At 37.1% G+C, this 5,434-nt stretch overlaps 2 long non-coding RNA genes across 2 annotated transcripts in view; one reads left to right on the top strand and one right to left on the bottom strand.

Annotated features, from left to right (window-relative positions):
* LOC107619167 lies at nucleotides 242-1,028 on the bottom strand. Its single transcript, XR_001615538.2, has 2 exons — nucleotides 971-1,028; nucleotides 242-497 (listed from the first exon to the last, which is right to left on the bottom strand). It is a non-coding gene; the product is annotated as an uncharacterized LOC107619167 (long non-coding RNA).
* The window catches only part of LOC107619174, a 20,763-nt gene continuing 16,239 nt past the window's right edge, over nucleotides 911-5,434 (top strand). Inside the window, exons 1-2 of the long non-coding RNA XR_001615539.2 lie at nucleotides 911-1,029; nucleotides 4,425-4,429. This is a non-coding gene — a long non-coding RNA (uncharacterized LOC107619174). The remainder of the gene's footprint in view (nucleotides 1,030-4,424; nucleotides 4,430-5,434) is intronic.

Below are 5,434 nucleotides of genomic sequence, written 5' to 3'. Positions count from 1 at the left end.
TATAGCTACTATATATAAGTGTAGCCTTAGGTCTCGTTTTTTTTTTTTTTGTATACTATAGCTACTGTATATAAGTGTAGCCTTAGGTCTCATTTTTTTTCTATATATATATATATATAATTATCTAATAATTATTAATACAACATAATAGTTAATATGATTACATGTATAAATGAATTGAATATTACAAAATAAAAATAAATACATAATTATACTAAATAATTTTTTTATATAATAAAAATTGTCTCTAACCAAAATATATTTATAACATTGATCCAAAAGTACTAGAATGAAGTTAACTGTAAAAATTCATACAACTCAAACTAAAGTAAGCATAGCCATATCAAAACCATAATATCACTTAGCCAATAAAAGTATCTTCTAATAAAAATCATTAGTCAACCATACAGGTAAAGATTCTAAATAGCACTCTATCTTAGCTAATAAACCACAATAATAGTCAGCTTAATCTTCATTGCTTAATCTTCATTGTTACCCTGCATAATTATATAGAAAAGTAGTTAAAAAAATATTCATAATGACATTCGTAATTATAAAAATTAAATGGAACACGTAGTCATAGTAAACCAAGAAAGCATATACTAAAAAAAAAATAACATGGTCACGGCAGAAGAGGTGAATTCAAGGAATTATGTATTTTGTTTCATTCAAACCATGAAAATCTACTGGTGTTTCTTTCTTCCATTTCCTTTAACACAATCCTGATATGTCTCTATAGCATTTTTCATGCAGTAATTAACCAGACTTTCACACTTAAATTAGATATACGGACAAATTCATATGTACCAAGTGCACAAAATCAAAAATACAACCACCAAAATTACGCAAACAAATTTCAGCCATAGCAATACAACTTCAGTGTTAATAAAGCCAACAAACATTTTCAGCCATAGTAATTAATGTAAATGCAAGTAAAAAACTATGGAACAAAGAATAGATAAGGACATACCACATCTAAGTTCGGAAAATGTGTTGATCCATGGCCGCTATTCGCATCAATAGGAGACTGTTGGGCATCTTGTAATAAAGCTTCTAGTTCTTCTGGCCTCATTCCAGGTTTCGATCGCTGCAGTAATAACTTGATCATATTTCGCAACCCATGAATCTCTTCGTCTTGTTTTTGCTGTTTGGCCTCTTGTTTTTGCTGTTGGGCCTCCATGTGTCCAAGTTTATCCTTCAGACTAGACACTTCCTCTTTGTGCTGATTCTTGATTTCATTAATTTCAGCATATTTTTTTAAATCAGTCTTTGTCACAGATCTTCCATACAACCTTACCCGACCTGGTTGTTCTTTCCCAAATAAGGCCTCAAATGCTTCCTCTTCTGTTTCACCAGCAGCTTGGCGGTGTTGGAAGTCTTCCTGCATAGAAGAAACATTTAAAGCTGAGTTAGTTACCGTATCTTAAATTTGAAATGTAATTATGAATGATTTAATGAACTCTTACAACAGCAGTTTGTTTCCTCATCCACTTCTTTCCTCTTCCGACTTGTTCGGGTAGCAATGAACATCTCAAACCTTTTTGGTTCCTCCTTTGTTTCCTTTGTTGCTTGCTGCAAAACAAGATCATACTTCGATTTCTTCCTTCAATTTATGCAAATATAAATTCTAATAAATATAAATCTACTATTTACCATAGCCACTCGTACTCTTCCAAAATTGATTGGCCCCATGCGATGTGGAAACTTCTATTTTTCCTTGTGTTGCTTGTTTCTTTGACTTATTGACTGGCAAGATCATACTTCGATTTCTTCCTTCAATTTATGCAAATATAAATTCTAATAAATATAAATCTACTATTTACCATAGCCACTCGTACTCTTCCGAAATTGATAGGCCCCATGCGATGTGGAAACTTCACATTTTCCTTGTGTTGCTTGTTTCTTTGACTTATTGATTGGAAGTGAATAAAAAGTTAGCATACATTTACTAAAACGTGCAGCATAATGAGTTAGGAAAATCGACTAGCAAGGCTGCATTATTAAGCTAAAGCACTGAACAATACCCAAAAGCAAGCATAAAAGATCTATTTATAATACATTGGAACACCTGTTCAGTTTTTTCAAGAAAAATTGATAGACCAACTACAATAATTTAATTTCTAACTTATATCATATTAGTCAGAAAATTCTCTATCACACTAATTTATTCATTGATTCTAAGAAAGGAAAACTATATTCATGAAACACAACAGAATAGTTATAAATTGCTACCTACGATATCCTCAATTAGTTCTTCAACAGAATTCAAAGAAGAGCACCATTAAGGACAGCTTTTCCAGCCATATCCTTCATCTATTTCACCTTCTTGTGCACCACACTATCTTTGTCCATCAACTGTTTTAGCCCTTCCTCTCTATGCATATACAAGTAGAACCATATACTACTTTTAATTTCTATGCAGAAGAACTATTCAATGATTTTTTCTGTACAGAAGAAACCTTGATTCATAGAATTATTTGTGACAGAAATATATTAAGAAATCTCAATTTTCTTGTCTTACCGGAGGCAATTAAGGAAGCAATAAAGAATCATAACCAATTAGTTCCATGTGATGGCAGTGACTGCATTTCATTTTTCTATTACCCAAACAAGTATGGTTTAGAACAACAAGCAACCTCTACTCAATTCAGATTTCAGTAAACAACAACTGAATCACTTGAACTAAACCAAACTTCAGATTTCACGGATAACAGGCAATTAGTGTACAAAACCCCCAAATTAAAAATCCTAAATCGGAACCCTAAACCTCCAATTTCAGAACCAAATGAAAATCTATACACACCTTCTCGATGATGGTGAGTAGAGAGAACAATGATGCTAGGCGTGCGGCGACGGTCGGCACAGAGACAACAAGAGTGAGATGCAACGGTGAGAGCAGAGACAACTTGGTTGAGCGGCGACAGTGAATGCAGATACGACGATGGTGACCAGTGATGGTGAGAGCAGAGACTACGAAGGTAGATGAACAGTCTGGGTGGCGCGCTACGATCAGTGCAAGAGGGCGACTTAGCTTCGAGCGACAGTCAGTGGTTAGTGGTGGGTGGTGTGTGGCGGTGAGTGGTGAGTGGGGGTCAGTGGTTAGCTTCGATTCGCGATGCAGGAGGCTTTTCTGAGGGTGATGACGAGCGAGCTGAGGGTGATCGATGACGAGCTGAGGGTGATGACGATGAGGGTTTTCTTCTAAAAGGGTGAAATGGTTTTCTTTGTGAGCTGAGTGTGAGCTGAGGGTTTTTTTTTTGTGAAAGGTGAAATGGTTTTCTTCTCTTAGAGGGAAAATTTTCACTAAGTGTGAACTGGATAAAAAGTTAAGAGGGAAAAAATTTACAAGTGTTAAGAGGGAAAAATTTTACAAGTATTAAGTTTTTAGTTCTAGATACATTAGACATCACTTTTAAAATGCACCCAAAACTTAATAAATAGGCTACCCTCTAAAAGCGTTCCCTTTGATACGAAAAGTGAATCCATAGGTATCAATCTACGGCTACGCTTTATAAGTGATTTCTATAATACCTAAGGATACACTTTTTAAATGATGCCACAATTGTGTATCCTTTTCTCTTATAAAAAGGCAACACGGAGAAAAGCGTAGCCTATTCTATGAATAGGCTACGCTTTTCAAATGTAGCTTAAAAAAAGTGTGGCTGAATGGGTATTTTTCTTGTAGTATGCCATGGCTCAGACTATGGAGGACACTTTGGAGGTGAGCGGACAACCACTAAGGTTCTCTAAAGTGGCTTCTACTGGCCTACTCTCTTTAAGGACTCTAGAGAATTTGTCCGTAACTGTGATAGTTGCCAAAGGGCTAGCTATCTCCCTCATGGTCACGGTATGCTCAGCAAGGAATCCTATAAATTGAGTTGTTTGACATATGGGGTATAGATTTCATGGGACCCTTCCCACCTTCATACTCAAACACCTACATCCTGGTGGTAATAGACTATGTGTTTAAATGGGTTGAAGTAATAGCAACACCCACTAATGACACCAGAATAGTAATGAATTTCCTCCAAAAGAACATCTTCAGTAGATTTGGTGTCCCTAGGACACTGATTAGTAATGGAGGTACTCATTTATGCAACAGACAGCTGGATTCTGTTTTAAGCCGTTACGGAGTTCGCCATAAAGTAGCAACAACATATCATCCCCAAACAAATGGGCAAGCTGAAGTCTCAAATAGAGAACTACAGCGAATCTTAGAGAGGACAGTAAGCACCTTGGTGCACGAAATTGTGATCTCCAGGCTCGAACAAATCCTGGTAATGGCTCCAAAGCTTGGTGCTCTGATCTTAATTCATAATTGTCACAACTTCGATACAACTAACCAGCAAGTGCACTGGGTCGTCCAAGTAATACCTTACGTGAGTAAGGGTCGAATCCCACGGAGATTGTTGGTATGAAGCAAGCTATGGTCACCTTGCAGATCTCAGTTAGGCAGATATAAATTGATAATGGTGTTTTCGAATATTATATAATAAAATAGGGATAGAGATACTTATGTAATTCATTGGTAGGAATTTCAGATAAGCGAATGGAGATACTTTTCGTTCTTCTGAACCTCTGCTTTCCTGCTATCTTCATCCAATCAGTCTCATTCCTTTCCATGGCTGGCTTTATGTGATACATCACCACTGTCAATGGCTACTTTCGGTCATCTCTCGGGAAAATGATCCAATGCCCTGTCACGGCACGGCTAATCGTCTGGAGGCATCACCCTTGCCAATGGCTTCATCTTATCCTCTCAGTGAATAATATGCTCACGCACCCTGTCACGGCACGGCTATTCATCTGTCGGTTCTCGATCATGCTGGAATAGGATTTACTATCCTTTTGCGTCTGTCACTAACGGCCTGCAATCGCGAGTTCGGAGCTCGTCACAGTCATTCAATCATTGAATCCTACTCGGAATACCACAGACAAGGTTTAGACTTTCCGGATTCTCTTGAATGCTACCATCTTTCTAGCTTACGCCACGAAGATTCCGGTTAGGAGATCTGAGAGATATTCATTCTAGCTTATTTCATGTAGAACAGAAGTGTTTGTCAGGAACGCGTTCATAAGGGAGAAGGATGATGAGCGTCACACATAATCATCACCTTCATCACGTTCTTGGGTGCGAATGGATATCTTAGAAGCGAAATAAGAAGAATTGAATAGAAAACAGTAGTACTTTGCATTAATCTTTGAGGAACAGCAGAGCTCCACACCTTAATCTATGGAGTGTAGAAACTCTACCGTTGAAAATACATAAGTGGAAGGTCCAGGCATGGCCGAGATGGCCAGCCCCCTAAACGAGATCACAGGATCAAAATACAATCCAGGATGGTCTAAAAGGATAGTAAGAGGTCCTATTTATAATAAACTAGCTACTAGGGTTTACATGAGTAAGTATTTGATGTATAAATCCACTTCCGGG

Source organism: Arachis ipaensis, chromosome B01 (assembly GCF_000816755.2).
Source record: "Arachis ipaensis cultivar K30076 chromosome B01, Araip1.1, whole genome shotgun sequence".
NCBI classification, from domain to species: domain Eukaryota; kingdom Viridiplantae; phylum Streptophyta; class Magnoliopsida; order Fabales; family Fabaceae; genus Arachis; species Arachis ipaensis.
The sequence above is the reverse complement of the archived record's forward strand: the minus strand, read 5'-3'. Positions and strand labels throughout refer to the sequence as shown.